Below are 20,781 nucleotides of genomic sequence, written 5' to 3' on the forward strand. Positions count from 1 at the left end.
ATGGTTTCATGGTCATCAGTAGATTCTTAATTCCAGACATTTTTTATTGAATTCAAATTTCACCATCTGCGGGATTTGAACCCAGGTCCCCAGAATACTAGCTAAGTTTCTGGATTAATAGTCCAGTGATAATACCACAAGGTCATCGTCTCCCCTTAATTATTACTCTAATTATTGAATCAGTACGCAACCATCTGATTCTTCTCACTAAAATGTACCACATCACACTTGTGTCTATTGAAACTCATTTGCAGCTTTATTTTGTCTTCCACTAGTTTGTCGTAGTTCCATCCATATGAATTAGACCCCAATTTAACATTGTCTGCAAACTATGAAATGCACTTCTAATTCCTTATTTTTATATACGACATTTATTTCATATTACTATTTTTAGGAAATAATAACAAGAAATTAGTGACCCCCTTCTTTGCACTCCTATTGCGGCAGTGCAAGCAAAATTTAAAGCAGTCAGTTCAGTCCGGACACAGAGACATTGGATCCCATTATCTGCTGCCGGTTTGTGTGAGTCTTGTTTAGATGAAACATTAGCCACATCAGATGTGGTCCCCTATGTCAGAGAGACATGTGTGGAAATTAAGTAGTAATTCCAGCTATGGCCAAATATTTAATTCACTTTCTTCTGCAAGATTAAAGATGCTCACTTCAAATAAAACACCATGGAGTTGCTGGAACTTGTGAAACTCCAGTTAAAAACTGCAGATGCCGGTAGAGAAAAATTAAGTTACAACAATTGTGGAAATTGAGGTTATGACAAACAACTCTGTCAAGTAATGGAAAATGTTTATTAGCAAACTAGGCCTTCAGTGAGGCCAGCACTTGCGTACTCAGGATAAGAGACTGCTGGTTAGATGCATTGGCCATGCTAAATTCTCCTTCAGTGTTCCCAAACAGGCGCCGGAGTGTGACGAAAAGGCGATTTTCATAGTAACTTCATTGCAGTGTTAGTGTAAGCTACTTGTGACACTAATAAATAAATGAAATGAAAGATCTTTTTCAGGAAGATGGTGATCATACATTCTTTCAGCTTGATATCAAATATCTTCCCTTCCAAATGGAAATTGAGCCATTGTCAAAATGAAAGTTGAGTGTTCCCTCTGCTGGTGATATCAGGCTAATGTACTGTCTTGAGAATATTTGTGACTAACTTGAAATCATTTAAAAATAGTAATATTGATTCGAGAATGTAATGGCAAACCTGCGTGTGCTCTGTAGATCTGTTTGCCCATTACTGTAGGTGGTGCTATATTCCTGTGATATTTAAGCCTGAATACATCCACATGTATACGCTGTCAGCTTGCTTATTGGCCCCCTGCTCAGCACTCAGTAACAACGTGCCTGCCTCTGATAAGACCAGCTTTGTGCAAAATTATATGATCAATGCCTTTTACTTTGTTTGAATCTGGTGAATAGATGTTAGTCTATTAGTCTTTGTGGGTAAACACCATGAGTGAAATTTTGTCAGAAGAATTCTGAGTGTAAAATGGGTGAGAAAACGGGAGATTTTCTCCCCTGTTTTTCCAATGAGGTAGGTGGTGGTAATTTATGACACTCTTGTACAATACAGAGGCTGTAATGTAACCCCCCCCACCGATCGTCGCCCCGGCCAATCGCTTCCCTCAACCCCCCTGATCAGCCCCATCCCAGATACAGAGGTACCCCCTTCCCTCCTCTCCTATGGACCTCCCCCCCCCGCCCCCAATCAGACTCCACCCCCCTACTGGCCCCGTCCCATCACGTCCTGCCCCCTTGACCTTGCACCTGACCACCCGGGGGGGATTCAATGGCCCCCCAGTTCCACTGGTAAGGATCATCTTTGATTCCCGCCTGATGAGGACCTCCACCGGCGAGGTCGGAAAGGTAAGTGAGCCCAGACAATTGCATCCTTCCCAGACATGAGGCTGATTTCGCCAGGACATTGCAGCCAGCAAGGTCGGGAGAGGCAAGAAATCGGGCGCGTATCTAATTTTACGCCTCTTGGTCATATTTCCCGCCTCGTTATGCTACTCGACAAGCACAGCGGGGTGGAATAGTCCCGCCCCCTATTTCCAGATGGTTGATTAGTGTTTGGGGATACCCCTGCTGTCACGGCTTAAGGAAGGCAAATGGTATGTTGGCCTTCATTGCAAGAGGATTTGAGTTCAGAAGTAGGGGTGTCTTACTGCAATTATACAGGGCCTTGGTGAGACCACACCTGGAGTATTACATGCTGTTTTGGTCTCCCTACCTAAGAAAGGATATACTTGCCACAGAGGGAATGATACAAGGATTAGGCTGATACAGGGATTGGAGGGACTGTCCAATGAGGAGAGATTGGTTTAACTGGGCCTGTATTCTTTGGAATTTAGAAGGTTGAGAGGAGATCTAGTTGAAACATATAAAATTCTAACAGGGCTGGACAGACTAGGTGCAGGGAGGATGTTTTACCTGGTTGGGGGATCTAGAAGTGGGGATATACTTTCAGGATGCGAGGGAGACCTTTTAGGTCTGAGATAAGGAAAAGTTCTTCACTCAGAGAGTGGTGAACTTATGGAATTCTCTACCACAGAAGGCTGTGGAGGCCAAGTCACTGAATATATTCAAGAAAGAGATTTTTTTTTTAACGGCATCAAGGGGTACGGGGAGAAAATAGGAATATATCATTGAGATTGAGGATCAGCCATGATTATGTTGAATGGCGAAGCAGGTTTGAACGGCACAATGGCCTACACCTGCTCCTAGTTTCTATCTTTCTTCAGTAAGCAGATTAAATGGCAATGCCAGGCACTCAGCTGACATGAACCAGCCCAAAGTTTCGGCAAAATGGTCATTCCCAGGAAATGTTTCCTTTATGACCTGGGCCTTGGAGACATAAATGCACCCTACTTGTGCCCCACAGATGCTTTTGTCTGGCATTCTAGACAATTCTCTTCTGCCAGCATAGGTAGAGTAAGAGGTCTTGCAACACCAGCTTAAAGTCCAACAGGTTTATTTGGTAGCACCAAAGTGATACCAAATAAACCTGTTAGACTTTAATCTGGTGTTGTGAGACTTCTTACTGTGCCTACCCCAGTCCAATGCCGACATCTCCACGTCATGGCCAGTGTCGGTGGTGGGGGTAGGAGGGAAATAGAGTGAGGCCCATTACACTCCATATTTTTAAGGGAGCGCACCATACAGTCTAATCTGAGGCCTAGATAAACCTGATGGAGCACCACAATACAGCCTAGGAGGACTCTCCATGATTACAAAATGGCCCAGAATTTGCGAGAGTCGAACAGCATCTACTGTATTCCATTTGTTGGAAGTTTCTTGCTCATTATTACTTAAGCTTGAAAATCTTTCACACCACAGATTGCTGGATATACGAGTGAGGCATGGTCAATGGGACTTCTAGGACGGCAGTAAACAAACAAGATCAACAACACTCTCTCTCCTTAACCCAGGAGATTTATGATGTGGAGATGCCGGTGTTGGACTGGGGTGGGCGCACTAAGGAGTCTCACAACACCAGGTTGACACACACCTGATGAAGGAGCAGCGCTCCGAAAGCTCATGATTCCAGATAAACCCATGAGATTTATGAACAGTAGGAATCAGGAACAACAGATAAGGAATTTGAGTAAATCATGTACCAAAAAAAGTGAAGAGAGGAAAAGTGAGTTTGGGTTAAAAGAGAGAGAAAAAAGAGTCTGTAAGGAAAAGATCTTTTAAAGTTAAATTTTATATCTTAAAAACCATTAGGAATAATTTACTACCTGTAGGAGTGAGATTCTATAGTTTCAATTGTTCAATTTCTGGGCTAGAGTAGCACCATAGTATAAGAACATTATTTTCAGCATGAAAAGGGCCTGTACATAATTAAATGTTAGGTGTCTTATGGCACAGTGGGTAGCGTCCCTGCCTCTGAGCCAGGGGCTTCATACATTTTAATGGCACAAAGCAGCAGATCCCAATTAAATGAGGGTAACAATGGAACAGTGCAATTCAGCCATCAATTTATGGTGATTCACAATTCTTTATGTAGCTCTCTCTTGTCTCAAATGGTGAATGATTTACACATTAATAATGGCTTTAGCTCGAAACTCACTGCCATTTTGTTAGCAATTGGCTACTTGCTGAAGCTGAAGAAAATGATAATAATAGTGAAGAAACAATAGAAAATGCTGGAAATACTCAGCATCTGAGGAGAGAGAAACACAGTTAATGTTTCTGGTCAAAGACGCCTTAGCAAAGTGGGGAAAGATAGAAATGTAAAAGGTTTTGAGTGAAGTGGGGGGAAGAGAAGGTACTAAAGGGAAGGTCTGGGATAGGGTGGAGAGCAAGAGAGATTAAATTGTGGAAAATTATCATTTTCACATCAGGATAAAAGTTGCAGAGATAGAAGAGATAGAGCATCAATCTCATATAATGGCATTAAAACAGTTTCAGTGCAAATGGATGAGTTGATTGAGAAGAGGGCAAATTCACTACATGAACCTGTAACATGCTGTATAAAGTTTATCACAAATTTTGTGTAGCTCTGCTGCCTCACAGCGCCAGAGACCCAGGTTCAATTCCGGCCTTGGGTCACTGTTTGTGTGAAGTTTGCACGTTCTCCCCGTGTCTGTGTGAGTTTCCTCCAGGTGCTCCGGTTTCCTCCCACACTCCAAAGATGTGCACGTTAAGTTGATTGGCCAAGCTAAAAATTGTCCCTCAGTGTCAGGGGGATTTGCAGGGTAAATACATGGGGTTTCGGGTACAGGGCCTGTGTGGAATTGTCGTGGGTCAAGGTTTGATGGGCCAAATGTCACAGCTCTGACGAAGGGTCATCTAAACTCGAAACATTGGCTTTATTCTGTCTCCACAGATGCTGTCTGACCTGTTCAGATTTTCCAGCATTTTCTGTTTTTCTTTCAGATTCCAGCATTCATGGTATTTGCCTTTACCTCATTCTGATATTGTACAAGATGTTTCTCTGAAGCCGTCGCGGCTACCGTTTGAACTTATTGTGTGATCACATGAAAGGGGTTCCAGAATTGATTGATTGAAACACACTGTACTCATGTATAGCCTACAGAGGCTTTTGTTCCTATTATGTTGAGAAACCAAGGGGAAGGATCAAAACCCATTGTGCAGGACATCAGGGCAGTAGGAGGAATAGAGAGTATGTTCCTTCTAGATGAGTGGGACAAAATTCCTAACTCCCACTCAATGGAAACTCTACTGATGCTGCAACCATTATACTAATTCCTAATTCAACTGAGCCACCAGTAACCAGGTACAGAGGAAAATAAAGTTGTGGAGGAGCACACTGAATATAATTCACCTCTGGTTAGTCAGGTCAGATGTAGCATTTATATTTGGTTTCCACTTCAAATTATACATGAGATTTATATAATTGTTCATTATCAGGTGAATCAATCTGTATGAGCCTGGTAGCTTTATCCATCTTGGAAATCTGACTGTCTCCACTTTATAAATCAAGAACTGAATATAACACACATGTTCTGTTCCAACTCAGGCAGATGATGGGAGGATAATGTGGAGAGTTGTGTATTTGCCAATGGGCAGAATTGCTTTCCCCATGGCCTCCTTTCCATTAAGGGAAAGAGTCAGGTCGAGACACAGCAAAACCAAAGAGACATTTGAGGGAAAATTTTTGACTTCAGTGATCCTGGTATATAAAGGGACTCATATCTGGGGAGGCAAGGGCCTAGCGGTATTTTCACTATTAACCCAGAAACTCAGTTAATGTTCTGGGGACCCAAGTTCAAATCCTGCCACAGCAGTTGGTGGAATTTGAATTCAATAAAAAATATCTGGAATTAAGAATCTACTGATGACCATGAATCGATTGTCGGAAAAACCCATTTGGTTCACTAACGTCCTTCAGGGAAGGAAATCTGCCATCCTTACCTGGTCTGGCCTACATGTGACACCACAGCCACAGCAATATTGTTGACTCTCAGCTGCCCTCCAAGGGCATTAAAGATGGGTAATAAATGCTAGCCAGCCAGCGACGCCATGTACCACAAACGAATAAAAAAAAAATCATGAGGTCCCTAGCTTTCCAGGACAGATGATCCTGGAGACTGTGGGAGGTACCATTTCCGATCATACTTCTAGTGAGCATTAGGGAATCTTCTTCAACCACTTTCATTCCTTTAATTGAGTCTTTGATTTCTGTGCCTCGATGAATCAATAACCAATACAGACAGTCTTTGAACATACGACACAGTTTGTTCCTGAAAACAGCACCTTAAGTTGAAAAACCATAACTCGGAATCGATTTTTCCATAAGAGCCATGTTATAAATGGGGACTGGTTCCTGAACCAAGGCCTGATACCCTATTTTCATCATATTAACTCAGAATTTTGGACTCAATCAATATCTCTTATGCCAGATGTATGCTTAACTGCCATTATTATGGGCAAAGAAACCCTAAATTTTAAGTAAGTGTTTGGAAAAGCAAAGACACCAAGTACTGCAAAAATGCATCGGAACAGCAACTGAATGTTGATGCACACATATCATAGTATTATACAGTGCAGAAGGGGGCCATTTGGTCCATCAAGTCTGCACCAACCACAATCCCACCCCAAGTGCCTATCCCCATAACCTCAAGCATTTACCCTAGCCAGTCCCCCCAACACTAAGGGGCAATTTAGCATGGCCAATCCACCTAACCCGAACATCTTTGGACTGTGGGAGGAAACCGGAGCAATCGGAGGAAACCCACGCGGACACGGGGAGAACGTGCAAACTCCACACAGACAGTGACCCAAGCCGGGAATCGGACCCGGGTCCCTGGTGCTGTGGGGCAGCTAACCACTGTGCCACCATTGTGCCACCATATGAATGCCACTGAATGTCGATGCACACACATGAATGTCACTGAACATCAATGTGTTTGTATGAATGCCACAGGATGTCAATGCATACGTATGAATTCTGCTGAACATCAATGCACTTATATGAACACCACTGGATGTCAATGCACATGTATGAACACCAGTGGCACGACGTCATAAAGTCAAAACCAATGCGGGACAGTCAACACGGAGCCAATTTATAAACATTGTAAAGGGCATTCATCGTTACTCGGCAATTGCAAAGGTGAGGAATGCCTGTTCTGTCTAAAGTTTATTTATTAGTCACAAGTAAGGCTTACATTAACACTGCAATGAAATTACTGTGAAATTCCCCTAAAGATGCGGTCCCCTAAAGACTTAGAGCCTGTTTCAAAATTCATGTGTACTTTGTGTTGGCTCAGCTGGCCTACAGGTTACAGAGAGTTGTTTGGCTGGCACATTAATCATTCAACTCAACGCTGATGATAAAAATAGACAATGCTCAATGGGAAACAGTGGGATACAGAATTCACTGTGATTTATTACACACATTTCACTCATGGATAAGCTAAATACTGCAGATTTCTATTGAGCGCTCTGTTCATAATATGCATTTATATCTTTTTTTATTAACTAAGATCATTTCAATTTAAATCTAGTTTTACCTGCGATAAGAACTATTACAATAAAGAAGGCAATTTAGTATTCCTCAGTGGTTCTTGAGAGCTGCCTCTCCAACTGTGAAGAGACTCACCTTATGATTTCATAGCTTCATCCCTTCTCTGAAAAGAACAGACTGCAGCAGCCTTTTAACTCCACCATTTGGTTTACATGCTTTGATGTTCTCTAGAATTATTTAAATATAAAACAGCTCACTTGTTTGGGGGATCATTCACTTCAGAGGGATGTCTGCTTTTGAAACAAAGAAATTATATACATTCCTGATGTTGAAGAGTGCATTTTCAATTGCTTTGGTGCAATGAGTGTAGATCATAGATCATAGAATCCCTGCAGTGCAGATGGAGGCCATTTGGCCCATTGAGTCTGTACCGACCACAATTCCACCCACATCCTAACCCCGTAATCCCATGTATTTACTCTGCTAGTCCCCCTGACTCTACTCAAATATTCAATTCCTGCTTACAGAATAGTGTGGCACGGTGGCACAGTGGTTAGCACTGCTGCCTCACAGTGCCAGGGACCCGGTCCAATTCCGGCCTCAGGTGTCTGTCTAGGTGGAGTTTGCATGTTCTCCCCAGGTCCGTGTGGGTTTCTTCCGGGTGCCCCGGTTTCCTCCCACACTCCAAAGATGTGCACGTAATTGGACATGTTAAATTGCCCCTTAGTGTCAGGGAGATTAACAGGGTAAAATGTGGGGTTAAGGGGATAGGGCCTGGGTGGGATTGTTGTCATGGCAGGCTCAATGGGCTGAATGGCCTCCTTCTGCACTGTAGAGATTCTATGATTCGATAATGATAAAACATTTTAATTCTACACAGCATCAGAGCTACAGTTTAAAAATAACACTCAATCTTGATAGAGAGTGAAAAGCTGAAGGTTGGTTGATGGGAGGAGTCCATTCGAGCTGCCTTGATCCTTGGTGCTACATGTCATAAATTCAAGGCTTATTGAGCCTTGACCATCTGGGCAGCAAAATCCGGGAATCCTGGGAAAGGATCTCCAAATTTCCCTGTGAACTTTAGCAAGTGAGTTTCCATCACAGCAGTGGCAGCTGTTCCTGGAGGACGTGAATCCGAGCTGATTAAAGGGGGGACATTTTAACTGTTACCATTGGGTAAATGCATGGGTGACAGCGAATTAGTCACCTGATTTACATTCCACATGACTTTCTTTTCCATTGAAATCAATGAAAGAGAAAAATGAACAGGGTGTGAAGTGGGTGGGACATTCACCCATTTTCTGCCCAGCATACCTTTCGGACTGTGGGAGGAAACCAGAGCACCCGCAGGAAACCCACGCAGACACGGAGAGAACGTGCAGACTCCGCACAGAGACCCAAGCTGGGAATCGAACCCCGGTCCCTGGCACTGGGAGGCAGCAGTGCTAACCACTGTGCCACCTTGCCGCCCATTAGATAATTGTACTCTTAAACAAAAATAACCATTGTTCCCTGCTGCACCTCCCTCTGCCAGCTCAGTGTTACTGACAACTCCTCCTCTCAACATGGCTCTTGGCTTCTGCTTTTTTCTGCAGCTCCAAGTGCTGTGGGTATGATTTCCCATCGGACTAGGAACTTTCCTGCCCACAGTTTGCAGCAGCATTCAATCCCCTAGATTAACAACATGAAGTAGGAGCTGGAGAGCGGAATGAGGATGGTTGCTGTGGGTGTGGGGTGGGGAGCCAGGGGTAGGAGCCGGGAATAGTACTGTGGAAGTGGTGAAGAGAATAACAGCATCAATCAAAGGGGAGGAATGTAAGAACACCTACATGGACTGAAGAGTGAAGGTTGATGGGTGATGTCAGGGAGAAGAATGTCAGCATTAAATAAGGTTGAGAGAGAAGTGTGCTAATGTGAATTGGTGCAGGAAGGATGAGCGTTAGCATGAGTGGGAGAACATAAGGACATAAGAACTAGAAGCAGGAGTCGGCCATCTGGAGCTTGCACCGCCTTTCAATAAGATTATGGCTGATCTTTTCATGGACTCAGCTCCACTTACCATAGCCCTTAATTCATTTACTGAAAGGAAGAGGGAGGGAGGAGGAAAGAAAGTGTCAACATTAAGAGGAAGATGAGAATGAGATGTGGCGTCACCTTTGGAGCAAGACAAAAGTTGAGGCTAATAGAGCCATTGTGCAGAGGTACTTGGCAAGACCAAGGATGATGCCACTTGCCTTCAGATGAGTGATTTACATTGCTGTAGACACCTACACTTTCTAGGGATATGGTCATAGAATCATAGAATCCCTACAGTGCAGAAGGAGGCCATTCGGCCCATCGAGTCTGCACCGACCACAATCCCACCCAGGTCCTACCCCCACATATTTTACCCACTAATCCCTCTAACCTACGCATCCCAGGACTCTAAGGGGCAATTTTTTTAACCTGGCCTATCAACCTAACCCGCACATCTTTGGACTGTGGGAGGAAACCGGAGCACCCGGAGGAAACCCACGCAGACACGAGGAGAATGTGCAAACTCCACACAGACAGTGACCCGAGCCGGGAATCGAACCCGGGACCCTGGAGCTGTGAAGCAGCAGTGCTAACCACTGTGCTACCGTGCCACCGTGTCTTACATCTGCCACATTCTCCGGAAGGAGTTGATGCTGCAGGGACTGGGAGGCCATCCATTGCCACTGACTCTAAAAATGACCAAGTAAAAGTGAACGAGAGTGGACCATACCAGGTCTCCACTGTGGACCTCTTCAGGACTTCTCAAGCATCCGCTCACAAAAAAAAAAGAGGTTATGTATCACAGAATTACAGAATTGTTAGGGTGCAGAAGGAGGCCATTTGGCCCATCATGTCTGCATCAGCTTTCCCAACAAGCATCATGACTTGGTGCCATTCCGCTGTCTTTTCCCCATTACCCTGCACATTGTTTGTATTCAAGTAATCATCTAACACCCCCTTGAATGGCTTGATTGAACCTGCGTCCACCACAATTCCTGTGAGCGCATTCCAGACCACCCGCCCCCACCCTCATCACCCCCCCCCACCTCCCCCCCCGCCACCACCCCCCCCCCCCCCCACACTTCATTAATAAGGTGCACAATTACATCTAGTTCTCCGAGAAGAAGCCAGCCAGGCTGCGAGAGCAATGGGATTTGCAGCAATCTCCAGATTCCCACAGGTGCAGGAAAGCATCAACTGCACTTATGTGGCTTTAAGAGCTCCCTGGAAACAGCCGCTACAATTCGCCAACAGGAAACGGTTCCACTCTCTCAATGTTCAGCTGGTCTGCAACCACCATTGGCAGATTATGCAGGTATGTGCAAGATAGCCTGGAAGTTCCCACAACTCTTACATCTTGAGTCACTCACAAGTGCCAAAGATCTTCCTCAGCGCATCCAGAGTTGGCTCCTCGGTGACAAAGACTGCTCACAAATAATGTGGTTGATGACAGCTGTTTGGCGTCCACAAAGTGCTTCAGATGAGGGGTATAATGCTGCTCATTTTGCAACATGCTCATTGATTGATCAGAGTATTGGCATGCTGAAGATGCATTTTTGATATTTGAGCATGTCAGTTGGCGCTCTTCAGTCCTCTGCCCAGAGGGTCTCAAACATCATTGTGGCTTGCTGCATTCTACACAACCTGGCACTCCAAAGGGGAGATGCTATGTGTCATGACAGCTGACGTAACTAACTACAGGCATATTGAACTGTTTAAAGAAGACTTCTGTTTTGTTTTAAGAAATACAAGGAAGGACACTGATCAAAAGGTGGCTGATACTGTAAAGGGACCATTCTGGAAAATTCCTATGTGGATGACACTGACCGACCTGTCCTGAGAGGACATGGGGTTTCACACCTGAAGGGATGGCGATGCCCACTTCAAACAGAGAAATTTGAAAGGAAGGTGTATACAATGCAAAAGGCTGGACCTTTAAATCACTGTGTTTCTGTGAAGGCGACGTAAACTGTGACTCCCGCCCCCCACCTTGGCCACCTACATCCCAGCAGACATCCAAAAACAATTGTTGATTTGTATCTCAGAATGTATCAAAATGTTTCTGAGATGAAAGCAAAATAGACTTTGGATGCAAGGCCTGTCGATTTTTCTTCTGGGAATACACAAAGAAGTGGGCTTAAAACTGTCTGGAAACCACTTTTGAGCAGAGCAGAAGAATAACAAAGAAACAAGATGGATGCCTCTCTATGTCTCTGTCTCTCTCTCTCTCCCTCTTTCTCTCTCCCTCTCTCTCTCCCTGTTTTAACAGGGAGAAGCAAACAACATGAAGAGAAGGATAGTCATCCTTGCAGAGACAAACTGGTTACCTTTCTCTCTCTCTCTCTGTGTAGAAACAATCAAAGGAGTCCTTCTTCAGCAGAGTGTAAAATTGAACAAAGACAACTCCAGAGCTGACCAAAATCACTTAACTTGACAGCCGCAACATTTCACAAGGACTTACTTGTACATTCTTTTAACTTTTATTTCGGCTCTTAACTGCCTTATTTCCGTTGTGTCGTTTATTGTTATTTTCTCCAGTTTTAGTAACTGATAAACTTACTCTTTTTTTGGTCTCCTGAAAACCTGGTTTGATTGGTTCCTTGTTAAAATGTAGGTACATTTGGATTGGAAACGGTATCCATGGGGGGAAAGAATTTCAAACAAACCTTTGTTGCCACCAACTGAGGGAGAGGGGGGGGGGGTTGAATAAAAGGTGGGCCAGCTCATTCCTGCTCATCTGGTTCGTACGGTGTGAGTGGCCTAAGCTCAGGCATCTCCCCTCCGGTCTGGGATTTCTCCCTTTTGTTGTGGGTGATCTCCGCCAGTATAAAGACAAATGGACACACTGTGAGCAGGACAGCTGCAAGGCAGATGATAAGGACGCCTGCCTTCTTTGGATGTTGAGTGGACCTCTGTAGGAGCTGCAAAGGAGGCAAAAAGAGATGAAGATGTCAATGTGTGTTTGGGGGAATCAGGGGTAATGCCCCTTGGGATGGCCGTGTGTGAGATCCTGTGGAATGTAACACTGTGAATGCCTGCTGGCTTCATGAGAATGTGGGTTGATAGTGAGGAGAAGATTGACTTACCCGGAGCGGATGAGATCATTCATCCATCTCCTACCCTGGATATTGGTCCTCCTCTGAGGAGCCTTGGCATTGATTACCCTGGCAATCTGCTCCTAAGTTGGCACAGTAAGGCTGGTGGAACTCATTCTGTCCTGGCATGCCTCTACAGCATCCAGAGGTGCCCCCATCGCATTGTCGCTGCACTTAGGGGCAGTAGTCTTCTTACCTTTTGGTACCATCACTCACCAGTCCCGGGCTGCGGAGAGTGAATGATGTATGTGGGGATGGTTTATGGCATCTGGAAAGATGGCCCATTGAGGTCACAGTGGGGCAGACAAAACACATGCCACCCTGCTGTGAGATACAACGTGCTTCACATTCATGCATAAATAATAATCTGAAAAGCAGATGATCTGGCATGGAAACCCACCACGCTAGCCAATGGGAATCACGCTGCTTTTCCCGCCTGCCACCACACAGAGACTGGAACCTTCCAGCCATTCATACTGGCGGGATCTTCCGGTCCCGCCAATGGCGCACCCCTGCTGTGGCTGCATTCAACAGAAAACCCCATTGATAACGTGGGGGCGGGACCAGAAAATCCAGCTACCGGCCAATGGCAGGCTGCCGCTGCCGCAGCGGGACATGTATTGCGGGCGGCTCGGTGGCACAGTGGTTAGCACCGCTGCCTCACAGCGCCAGAGACCCAGGTACGATTGCCGGCTTGGATCACTCTCTCTGTGGAGTTTGCACATTCTCCCCGAGTCTGCGTGAGTTTCCTCCAGGTGCTCCGGTTTCCTCCCACAGTCTGAAAGATGTGCGGATTAGGTTGATAGGCCATGCTAAATTGACCTTAGTGTCAGGGGGATTAACAGGGTAATGTGTGGGGTTACAAGAATAGGGCCTGGGTGGGCTTGTGGTTGGTGGGCATTTGATGGGCCGAATGGCCTCCTTCTGCTGTAGGGATTCTATGATTCTAAAATCCCTTCCTTAGTCTCCAGAGTAAAAACCTCTGCCCACAGAGTGGCTTAAATTGAATAGCCTCTGAAATCGGGAGATTGTGATGCTCAATTAACCCACACCCATTCAAAGAATTGCAAGCATCATGCTGAATGGCTACAGGCCTCAGCAGTGAGGTTGGCACCAACTAGAACTAACTTGCACTACATAACTACACATATACCACCTGTGGTGAGTCCCCGGGCACAAAGGACATGCAACCAGCATCAGGGGAGATATCGCTCTCCAGCAGACATGCTGAATATGAAATCTGATGCAGAGAACTTGAATAAAGATTGTATGGACTTGAAATAGGCTGATAAAAACACACGGAAATACTTGGTGAATCGGCTGGCGGGTCAGAATCCCTACTATAACTGTCAAGGATCATGGAGAATCCAGTCCCAATTTGGCAGAAGGCATTTCACCGATCTTGGAGCACATCATTTCCAGGGATTAGTTGTCAACACTTTGGGCAGAATTTAATGCATTTAAGCGGCTAACTAATGGCCAGAATATAGAATCCATAGAATCCCCACAGTGCAGAAGGAGGCCATTCGGCCCATCGAGTCTGCACCAACTTTCTGACAGACTATCTCATCCAGCCCTATCCCCGTAACCCCACACGTTTATTATGGCTAATCCATCTAACCTACACATCTTGGGACACTAAGGGGCAATTTTTACCATGGCTAATCCATCTAACTTGCATATCTTTGGATTGTGGGAGGAAACAGGAGCGCCCAGAGGAAACCCACGCAGACACGAGGAGAATGTACAAACTCCACACAGTCACCCAAGGCTGGAATTGAACCTGGGTCACTGGTGCTGTGAGGCAGCAGTACTGACCAGTATGCCACCGTGCCACCCTATCGGATTGACTTACAAGCAATTTTTCACTAAAACTGTGTGAAATCATAATAATCCTTAAAAATGAAACACATGATTTACTAAAAGTCCTGAACTCCCATTTCATCACTTGTGAGTATCATAGTCACCTCATCGCCACAACGCATTTATTTGTCGCACCACTTGCAGTAATAAGGCGAAACACTGCTAGCAATCTCCTACCGTAGATACAGTAGAGTTATTCACAGATACTGATGGGTGGGGTTTATCTTTAGCTGTTGTATCTTCATAAAACTGCGCTTAAGTTGCAAGTGACTCTGTCATAATGAATTGAAAAACGATTGTATCCATATATTGCTTACCTGATACAGCAACTCAAGATCTGAGGTTCTGTTTCAGACTAATGAAGCTGAACATCCTTTGAAGTTTATAGGCAGCTACTGTTTCCTGAACATAATGTGAATTCAGCATATGAAACTCATAAGGGTAATTTAAAAGAAAGCTAAATGAAGAGGTCTAACTATTTGAGAGGTTTAGGATAGACGAAGATACCTTAACGACATCAATTGAAATGGGTGATGGTAAAAACAACCAGAATAATCACATTTATGAAGTGGATGAGATATGAGCAAAGATTAAAGATGTAGGCCATGATTCTCCTATCCTGCTGTGTTAATTTTTTGGCGCAACGGGCCGGGGGAGTCCCACAGCGACCGATTCGCGGGCTTTGCGCAAGCATCCGTGCCCTGTTTGCGTCTCCCAGCACTGGAATTCCAGCGGTTTCTGCTCCACCCCAGAAATCGGCAGGGAGATGCACAGACCATTTAAACAATCATTTTAATATTATTTCAATATCATTAGGTGACCCAGGACTGAAGTGTCCTGCTGCCACCCTGCGGTTGGGATTGGTGGGGGGAGGAGGGAGGCCAGTGATCAGGGTGGGCTGGGGTTTGAGGTGTCTGTCAGGGGGGTGGGCAGCCTGCTGGGGCAGGGTTGGGACTGTGGGGGCGGGGGGGGGGGGGGGGGGTGAGGGTTGGGACTGCGGGGGAGTGGTTACTGTTGGGGGCATTGTGAAGCAGCAGTGCTAACCATTGTGCCACTGTGCTGCCCATAGAAGATGGTGATGAGCTGCTTCCTTGAATTGCTGCAGTCCATCTGTTTTAGGCATATCCACAATGCCATTAGGCAGGAAGTTCCCAAATTCTGGCCCAGCAACAGAGAAGGAAGGGAGCAGCAACATAATTCCAAGTCAGGATGTTGTGTGGTTTGGAGGGGAACTTGCAGATGGTGGTGCTCCCATACATTTGCAATACATGTCCTTCTGGGTGGTAGGAGTTGCAGTTTGGAAGGTGCTATCCCTTTGCTCCTAGTTAGTGGGGTGGCAATGAAGACACCAGCACAAAACTGCAGTCCAAATTTACGAAGGCACCTAAGTACCTCACCACTGAAGATCTGTGATGAGTGGGTATTGCTACAAATTGCTACAGGGGAGGCGATGGCCTAATGGTATTACCACTAGACTATTCATCCAGAAACTCAGTTGATGTTCTGGGGACCTGGGTTCGAATCCCGCCACGGTAGATGGTGGAATTTGAACTTAATAAAAAATACCTGGAATTAAGAATTTACTGATAACCATGAAACCATTGTCGATTGTCGGAAAAACCCATCTGGTTCATTAATTAATGTCCTTTCGGAAAGGAAATCTGCCTGGTCTGGCCTACACGTGACTCCAGAGCCACAGCAATGTATTTGACTCTCAACTGCACTTGATCAACTAGGAATGGGCAATAAATGCTGATGTGGAGATGCCGGCATTGGACTGGGGTAAACACAGTAAAAAGTCTCACAACACCAGGTTAAAGTCCAACAGGTTTATTTGGTTGCAAAATCCACTAGCTTTCGGAGCGCTGCTCCTTCGTCAGGTAAGTGGGAGTTCTGTTCACAAACAGGGCATAGAAAGACACAAACTCAATTTACAAAATAATGGTTGGAATGCGAATCTTTGCAGGTAATCAAGTCTTAAAGGTACAGACAATGTGAGTGGAGAGAGGGCACAGGTTAAAGAGATGTGTATTGTCATATTTTAGTGAGACTTTGCAAGCCCAGGCAAGTCATGGGGGTTACAGATAATGTGACATGAACACAAGATCCTGGTTGAGGCCGTCCTCATGTGTGCGGAACTTGGCTATCAGTCTCTGCTCAGCGACTCTGCGCTGTCGTGTGTCGTGAAGGCCGCCTTGGAGAACGCTTACCCGAAGATCAGAGGCCGAATGCCCGTGACTGCTGAAGTGTTCCCCAACAGGAAGAGAACAGTCTTGCCTGGTGATTGTCAAGCGGTGTTCATTCATCCGTTGTCGTAGTGTCTGCATGGTCTCCCCAATGTACCATGCCTTGGGACATCCTTTCCTGCAGCGTATCAGGTAGGCAACATTAGCCGAGTTGCAAGAGTATGTACCATGTACCTGGTGGATGGTGTTCTCACATGAGATGATGGCATCCGTGTTGATGATCTGGCACGTCTTGCAGAGGTTGCTGTGGCAGGGTTGTGTGGTGTCATGGTCACTGTTCTCCTAAAGGCTGGGTAGTTTGCTGCAGACAATGGTCTGTTTGAGGTTGTGCGGTTGTTTGAAGGCAAGAAGTTGGGGTGTGGGGATGGCCTTGGCGAGATGTTCGTCTTCATCAATGACATGTCGAAGGCTCTGGAGAAGATGTCGTAGCTTCTCCACTCCGGGGAAGTACTGGACGACGGAGGGTACTCTGTCCGCCGTGTCCCGTGTTTGTCTTCTGAGATAGTCGGTGCGGTTTTTCGCTGTGGCGCGTCGGAACTGTTGATCGATGAGTCGAGCGCCATATCTTGTTCTTATGAGGGCATCTTTCAGCATCTGGAGGTGTTTGTTGCGATCCTCCTCATCTGAGCAGATCCTGTGTATACGGAGGGCTTGTCCGTAGGGGATGGATTCTTTAACATACTTAGGGTGGAAGCTGGAGAAGTGGAGCATCGTGAGGTTATCCGTGGGCTTATCCGTGAGGTGCTGAGGTGACCGTCCTTAATGGAGATGCATGTGTCCAAGAATGCAACTGATTCCGGAGAGTAATCCATGGTGAGTCTGATGGTGGGATGGAATTTGTTGATGCCATCATATAGTTGTTTCAGTGAATGTTCACCATGACTCCAAAGGAAGAAAATGCCATCGATGTATCTAGTGTATAGCATCGGCTGAAGGTCCTGTGCGGTGAAGAGGTCTTGTTCGAACCTGTGCATGAAGATGTTGGCATATTGAGGTGTGAATTTGGTCCCCATGGCTGTTCCGTGTGTCTGGATGAAGAACTGGTTGTTGAAGGTGAAGACATTGTGATCCAGGATGAAGCGGATGAGTTGTAAAATTGCATCTGGAGACTGGCAGTTGTCGGCGTTGAGAACTGAGGCAGCTGCAGCAATGACATCGTCGTGGGAGATGCTAGTGTAGAGTGCCGAGACATCCATTGCCGAGGAGTGCCATCATCTCACGTGAGAACACCATCCACCAGGTACACGGTACATACTCTTGCAACTCGGCCAACGTTGTCTACCTGATACGCTGCAGGAAAGGATGTCCTGAGGCGTGGTACATTGGGGAGACCATGCAGACGCTACGACAACAGATGAATGAACACCGCTCGACAATCACCAGGCAAGAGTGTTCTCTTCCTGCTGGGGAACACTTCAGCGGTCACGAGCATTCGGCCTCTGATCTTTGGATAAGCGTTCTCCAAGGCGGCCTTCACAACACACGACAGCGCAGAGTCGCTGAGCAGAGACTGATAGCCAAGTTCCGCACACATGAGGACGGCCTCAACCATGATCTTGTGTTCATGTCACATTATCTGTAACCCCCATGACTTGCCTGGGTTGGCAAAATCTCACTAACTGTCCTGTCTGGAGACAATACACACCTCTTTAACCTGTGCCTAACCCTCTCTCCACTCACATTGTCTGTACCTTTAAGACTTGATTACCTGTAAAGATTCGCATTCCAACCATTATTTTGTAAATTGAGTTTGTGTCTTTATATGCCCTGTTTGTGAACAGAACTCTCACTTACCTGACGAAGGAGCAGCGCTCCAAAAGCTAGTGGATTTTGCAACCAAATAAACCTGTTGGACTTTAACCTGGTGTTTTGAGACTTCTTACAATAACTGCTGGCCAGCCAGCAACACCCACGTCCCACAAATGGACAATTAGTCTTTGACTTTATGATTCTAAAATTAAAATATTAATGATGTTCCTTAATGGATTCCAAATATACATTTGCTGAATTAATGTTTATCTTGTAAGAGCAACCACAGGTCAAAAGGTAAGCAACATTTTGGCCCTAAGTTATGATCAGACCCTCTACCTGATATATTCTTAATTTGGGGGGAAATTGCTGCAAGGAACCTAGATTTGTCTGAGGTGTGGCTCAGCAACTCCTGAACTTCCATCGACTTCCTATGAAAAACTTAAGACCCTGGAGTACATTAAATCATTTTGTGGAAACATCATCAATGTTGCCAGATGTCGAGTATTTCCTTCTCTGTTTCCAAATAAACAATGGCTCTAAATTGGTCTGTTGACTATGTTTTGTCCCTACCGTTTTCTGACAGTTAAATAATTAAATCATGTGGTTGGATAGTTTCAAAATCAAAGTAAAATAGACGCTTGTATTTGTTTAAATGAACACATTTCATTTGGTTGAGAATGAAGGGGGGGGTGAGAGGAACCTGACCAGAATTGCTTATCACTTTCCAGCATTGTCATAATGTAGAGATCCTTATCATCTTCCGTGATATGTATCTGGAAATCCTTCTCTAAACCCCATGACTTTGCTGTTTCTCTACCTGTGCTTAAAAATCTCCTGCAAATCTATCTTTCTAAACATGCTCTCAGTCACCTCTCCCATTGATGCTCAGTTCCTCATCGTGTGAGCATTCTGTGACTTTCCTGTCTGCATCACCAGTGCAACAGCAACTGCAGTACGCATTATTTATAGAATTTCAATTACAATTCTCTTCCCGTACCTAGTGGTGCACTAAGACAGACTTTTGTCTTTTTCCATAACAATAATTCCCAGAACAGGTCACTAGTCTGTCTCCAGGGGCTTATACTTTGAGGGATGCCACTCCACATCACACATGGCTGACCAGGTGTCTCTCCCACTCTTAGTGCCAGTCATTGGCATGTTTGGAAGGATTTACAGGTTGACACACTCAACGTACTTGACTGTGTTACCAACAAACCTTCCTTGGCCATCAAGTCCTGGGGAGGACTTGAACCTGGGGTTTATTGCTCTGAGGCAGGGACGTTACCCACTGCACCACAAGACCTCCGCTATTTGTAGAATGCACTGCAGCAACTCATCAAGATTCCTTTGACAACACCTTCCAAACTCATGAACTTTACCTTGAAACTGCAACTTTTACTTTAAGTAACACAGTATTGTGACTTGGAAATCTATCACTGTTCCTTCATTGCCATTGGTTCAAACTCTGGAAATTTGCTACTTAGCAGCACTGTGAGTTGTACCAGATCATAAGGACTGCAAAGGATCAAGAACGCAGCTCACCATCACCTTCTCCAGGACAACTAGGGATTGGCAATAAACACTGGCTTTGTCAGTGACACGCACATTCCATAAACAAATTAAAATATATCAAAATTCCGCTGTCTGTAAATCTATATTACTTACTATTCTATCCAATTCCACATTCTGGTCTTTGATATTACATCAGAGGTGATTAAAGAATGGTGAATAACCACTCTGGCTAAATTATCCAGTTCTGCACTGGACAGAAAATACATCATCCACCGACATGAGAATCAAAAGATTTACTGACATGATCAGGCACTGTTCAGAAAATATAAACCCTTCTAGTAGCTTTTTTCCAATGCAAACAAATGTGGACAGTGTGTGATCAGGGCCTATTGAAGGTCCAATGAGTTGAGGTAGTAAATGTGGAAAATGAAATCTTAATCTGCGTGCTATAAAATAGCTTCAGGCACAAAAGTAGAATTTGTATTTCTGCAACATTAAGTCTCAATAATGTAGCCAAATATTATGGGGGAATTTTTCATCTGTGTGTAACTTTATATAGTCATTAACTAATGTATGCCTTCAACTGTTGCCAATATGGGGATGTAACAACATGATGATTCATGGCTGACAGGAAGTTAAGCCACCCCATTAGAAGTCACCCATAACAATAACAGTCTAGCACATTAACTGTCAGGAAATGACTCTCTTCCTCACATAAAACATTAAGAGAATAGTAATCCCAGAATTCTGTTGCAACATAAGGGCACATTGGCCCTAAGTTTGAGTCAGCGGTGAAGAAAGGATGCTCACCACTGACCTCGAAGAAAGCTGAACTCAGAGATCTGAC

This window comes from Mustelus asterias, chromosome 19, assembly GCF_964213995.1.
Source record: "Mustelus asterias chromosome 19, sMusAst1.hap1.1, whole genome shotgun sequence".
Taxonomy (NCBI): Eukaryota; Metazoa; Chordata; class Chondrichthyes; order Carcharhiniformes; family Triakidae; genus Mustelus; species Mustelus asterias.